The 5,767-nt window shown below is 36.5% G+C and overlaps 1 protein-coding gene across 2 annotated transcripts in view; it reads right to left on the bottom strand.

Moving 5' to 3' along the window:
• nkx2.2a (NK2 homeobox 2a) overlaps positions 1-5,767 on the bottom strand; it is a 12,595-nt gene that overhangs the window by 1,673 nt on the left and 5,155 nt on the right. The gene's annotated exons all lie outside the window — the stretch shown is intronic.

Raw genomic sequence — 5,767 nt, forward strand, 5'->3', positions numbered from 1 at the left:
AATAAATAAATAAATAAATAAATAAATAAATAAATAAATAAATAAATAAATAAATAAATAAATAAATAAATGTAGCTATTAGTTCAAGGAACTGATTGTTGGCTCACTAGTTAGTTTCTAAACAAGCAGTGCAAAGATGGAAAATAATTAAGCATGGACAATGTAAAAGAAACCGCGGTGCTCTGGTGGCCCCCAAATCAAATTCTTTTTACGGCCATGTACAGCCTCCGACCAGCTCTGCTTTTACACAGCTGAATCTGAGGAATAAATCACTTAATCATCATATGTATGGCTACTAAAAAAATAAAGCTGAATTAAACAGTTGTGCCGTTAGACGTTAATGGAGGCAAAACCCTCTTTATGTATTAAGTTGTAATGTAGCTACATTCAGAGCATGTTTTAAGGATGTGCGCACTGCTATAGTTGATGTTACATTCAGGCACAATGATATTGGCAGGAAATTAAAAAAAAACACGCCACCAGGACACAAGACCACATAACAGGTTTGAAGTAGTTTTTATTGATTATTGAGAAGGAGGACATGAGTTCCATGCAAGCAATGATGGTGATGACAAGGTAAGGAAAAAAAATAAAAAAATTTCCCGAGCTCTCAGGCATTACCTTTCTGGTCAGTGTCCTCATCTTTCTGCTCGCTCTGCTGTTTTCCTAATCTCCACATTCAGCAGAGTCAAGAACCTTGACGCTTACTCCTTCTCCACAAAGATGACACTGAGCTGGCTGCTGTTCGTTTCCAGCACTTTAACCCTACGTTAAACAAGCAACCACTAACACGGAAGAACTGCACTCTCAGCGTCTTGAAGGAAACGCTGATGGCATGTTTTGTTTTGTGCAAGAATGTGATATTAGATGCGGACAGAAGGTTCATTTATTCATCCGAGGCATGATATCTTATTTACTGACTCAGTATGTCACTTGATTCAAGTGGGCAGGACAGATTTAGATTATTTGTGTAATTTATCACTGTCTCAGCATTCTATATGTAAACAGATGTAACAGAAAAAAAAATCTATTTATGACTATATCTACAGCACTCCCACTCATAACAAATAATACTGAATTTAAAGAAGTAACAGTAGGGTTTTTCTCGATTGCATTTTCACCTTTGCATTTTACTAATAGGCAAATTTACTTAAAGGTGAGTGATTGTGAAACCTCAGTTGGAATGTGAGTTGAAAAACCTCAGATGAGAGCCAGTACAACTTCTAGTTTATTTTCTACGTCAATATTATTGATATGAGCTGAGCTGATTTGAATTTTTACACAGAGTTTTGAAATAATCTAGCATAAAAGGTAAGATGTGACTTGAAATCACAAAAAGTTAAAAGCTAAATTGATTTAAAGTGGATCCAAATACATTTTTAACTGTACAGAGTCAGTTGAAAGTGATCTATGCTTGTCCCAATATTTTTCCTTTTCATATTAAAAAGAAACCGAAGACACTAATTCATTTTTGATAAAGGAATAAAAAAAAACAAAAAACAAAAAAAAAAACAAGTTCAATAAACTTTTCAACCTTTTCAAACAGGGTAGGTTGACCTTTTCTTCCTTGGCAACAACAGCTAAGATGTGATGTTTATTTGCAACGACTTTTCAGCTTCAGCTCGTTGCCAATCTTGATCTCAGTGTAACACTGTTTATAAACTTGCTTCAGCTGGAGAATAACTTTTTACATCTATTTTAACAAGATGAGTTGTAAAATCTATTTTCTTTTGGGTTAATGTTAACTGGCAACAATTGCATCAGGGTTAAGGAGCTCAGAGACCTACAGTGTTTGAGTTTAGCACAATACCTCGCAAAATTGGATTCAAACTTACATCTGTTTTCTTTTTCTTTTTTTTTTTCTTTTTTTTTCCTCCAGGACAGAAACTTTCTTTACCACAAGTAACAAGTCTCATGGCAGTTCTTAGCTTCAACTAAACGGCTATTTTTTACTCATAAAACTCCAACATAAATATGTCAGCCTTTCTAATTTCTAATGAATGAGGAAAAAAATGATGACTCAACCTTTTTTCCTTATCTTTGATGGAATACTAAACATTTAGATTGAATCTGCCACCATAATATAATAAATAGACCAAATTGATAAAATAGGGTCAATGTTGAACAAACTAATATTCTTTATTGACATTAAATGATTTTTATGGCTAGCAAATTATATTCTCCAAAATATAGTTTATAATGTATACACACTGTTTTTTATGTGTCCATAACATTATGATAATCTGAAAAATACTCCTAATGTTACGTTCCAAATTGTGGCATTTTTTGTTTTACTTTGCCCTCAGCAGAACAATTTCAAACAGTTGTTTAACTTTAAAGCATTCGACAAGACAAAAAACAAGATAAACAAACAAACAAAAGAAAAAAACAACTCCCTTTAGAGCATTTAGTCTACAAATAAAATTTAATTAATTAGATACAAATTTTATAATTATAGAAGTATTTTGGAAGTGCCATAAAATAGGCTTATCTCATTTTTTTTTATTAATATGTAGTAGTGTCAGAATCAAAAATTTAATTTTTGTATCTTCTCATTACTAACAATTTCAATCAATAATTATTGCAATAACGTCCATTACCTGTCACATGAATGAGGACAGTTCACTTGTTGTTTCAAAAACACAAAACAATTAGAATTTTTTAATGTCGATTAGAAAAACCTACTCTGAACAATTATTGGGTTATACATAAAAAATATATATATATTTAATTATTTTGCTGCCATTGTGGAGTTATTCATCTGGAGCTGTGTGGCCCAGTAACCTTGTCCAAGTTATCTACTCGTTGTTTGGTAGCATACTAGTAAAGGATCATATTTGGTTTCTGCTTCTTTCAAGTGCTGATTGCAGCACTTTTGTGCAAAGGGCTCATGAGGACAACATTTCTCCCTCTTTTAGCGCAATGTGAAGAAATGATCACAGGTTATGTTGCGAGAATGAGCCTGCCACCCTGATCTTAAAGTTTCCAATGGAAACTTTCTATGCATGGCTGGTCTTTGCATCACCTGCTGTCCAGATTTTTTAAGCCGTCTTTGACAGGAGTTACTGGCATGCTGGTTGCATGCTGGTAGTCCATGTTTTCTGCACACAGCTTTCTTGGCGTTAACATGGAGATGAAGATCACTGGATTTCGCCATTTTTGACATAGATATCTGGCTTGGAGGAACATCACTAGTGTTTTCATCAGATTTAGAATTAGCCTCAGTGGTGGTGGCCACTGCTGTCATTTCCTTCTGTAGTTCAGTCTTGATCAAAGATAAGTCCCACCTCCTCCAGGGTTGTCGCCTTTTAATTTTTGCTGGTCATTTACTGAAAATCTGAAAATGACCAAAAAAGATATTTTTAACCTCTTTTCCCCATGTTTTTAAACTTTAGAATGGGTCACTTTGATCCGCAGGAGGGTTAAAGCAGAGATGCTGATGTTGTCAGTCAGCTCAGGACTCACTGGGTCCTGCTGGTGCAGAGGAAGCACTTGTTTGTGTTGTGACTGCGCCTCCCAGCTTTGATGAACTCATTTTCTTCATCTCATAAGTAAATGTTATTTCGTTTAAACTCTTGTATTCAGTACGTTAGTTTTCTCCCATTGAGTTTTGGCTCCAACTTTCTTTCTTGAGAGTTCAAAATGAATAAAACCAAAATTATTCATTTAATATTCTGAATTTCATATTTTTATGCTTTTTTATGATATTGTTCATGTTCATATTGGTAACAATAAGCGTCACTGAGATCAGAGGAAGTTTTGGCTCCTATTTTATGCATTTAATTACACTTAAAGGTCAGGCTAGTGTTTATGACAATCAGTTTCAAATAGCTGCATATTGATGCATACAGATCAAACAAATCAAATTACCTGGTGGTTATAGGACCTTATCAGTCTTATTTTTAAACTTATAAAATGCCACCTTTGAAAGTCCTATCACTCACTCATTCCTGCTTCCTGGAAGTCAACCTCCTTCTATAGTAAAGCCCCTGAAACCCTGTTCTAGTTTTCAGTTTTTGGACAGACCTTTAGAAACTGTCTGGAAGCACTCTCGGTTATAGCTTATGTGCTATTTGTGAACAATCAACTCTTGTTCAACATTATAATGAAGAGGCTGTTTTTATTTTATTTAATATTTATAACAGCGGTTCGAAACTGTTGGAGACCAGAAGATATACTTCCTCTCCTCTTAACCCTGCACTCATCGTGTCGAGCTGCTCACCGAAGCTCCCGCTGTCAAACAGTAATGGCTCAATGAGGCCACCTGCAGGTATGAATGAGCCTAGCGATGCTGAACGGAGATGGTGCAAAAAAAAAAAAAAGATTCTGCTGCCTTGACGCCGTTTGACCCATCTTTGCAGCCTGAGCGGGACTCTGCATCACTAAATGAATATGCAAATTACACAAATTACATCAGTTAGCTAGAAACTTCTCAGCAGATCAAAGAGCATCCTTATCTGTTAAATATCGATTTAAATTGTAGATTTTTTTTTGTTGTTTAATATGGCAAGTGCTGACTAATACTCTTTGTTTACTGAGAGCGGACCTTTTTTTCCTCATTTCATTGCTTTTGTTCACTGTCGTTGAACTGTGACGATCCCCTCCATCTTTGTCTCCCTATCCTATTGCGCCACACCGTGGAGAAGCCCGGAGCTCCTCTTCCCCACCGCTCGCTCCCTCCAACATTTTCCAAGCGTGAGCTGCAAACTCCACTAATTGCTCGTGGACTGTTTACGTCCTGTCTGGTTTTGTTTTGAAGAGCGATATGATTATGCTCTCAAGATCCATAACAATGTCATAAACCGCAATCATGCACTTAAAGCGGCAGTCAAGTTTGCTTCTATGTGTGTTCATTAAAGGGAGAGGGAGAGAGAGAGAGAGAGAGAGAGAGAGAGAGAGAGGGAGGGAGGAAGTGCACGCTAATTTCAACAGTTGGAATTTAGTTGCAGTAATTTGCAGTGATGGAATTAGAGGATGTTGGAGGACGTTCGCAGGTAAAAGCTGCAGGACGCCAACCACAGATCTCTGCTTCCATCTTGTGGCGGCCCACCGCAACAGTCTCCGCTCCCCTCTCTCCTCCTTAATATCTGCACCACTGTGGCGAATCTAATCTGGATCTTCTCTAAAGGCAATAAAACCCAGATCGCTTCCTTTAAATGAAAAAAAAAATAAAAAATAAAAAAGAGGCGCCTCTTATTATAGCTTTGAAATCCTCGTTTACGCGGCGATGTGCACGATAGAGAAATGATTCATGTGGAGGTTCAAACGTGCAGGATGACGAGGATCCACGAGTGTCCCGAGTGCACATTTCCTCCAGTATTGCATGGTGGCAAGGTGTATAATAGCGTTATCCACGCAGGTTGAACTACAAGATGCTTGTTTTAAAATCGTAGTGCTTTATCCCCTCAAGCAGCCAAAAGCAATTTCCGATAAATGTGACCCTGTTACAAAGCTGCAGGAGGAGTTCAGTTATTTCCTGCAGAGTTAATACCAGCACAAAGGTGCAAAAAGTTGCGAGTTTAACGTTTCTTGTTTTGCTTTGTTTTAGGGTAAATGCAGAGTCTGACTGGATTGCATCTGTAGATTGTTTTTAACAATATAAATCATTGTGTGTATTTTTTTATATATATATTTACGGATAATTACAAGATTTTACAAGAGATGAGAGCATCAGTAAGCAAAACACCTGTCATTATTCCCAGATTTTTTTTTTTTTCACGGAAAAACATCTGCATTTTCCAGATCACTGGATTCATAACACACAAAC

The sequence above is a fragment of the Poecilia formosa genome, unplaced genomic scaffold (assembly GCF_000485575.1).
Source record: "Poecilia formosa unplaced genomic scaffold, Poecilia_formosa-5.1.2 Scaffold30, whole genome shotgun sequence".
Classification (NCBI taxonomy): domain Eukaryota; kingdom Metazoa; phylum Chordata; class Actinopteri; order Cyprinodontiformes; family Poeciliidae; genus Poecilia; species Poecilia formosa.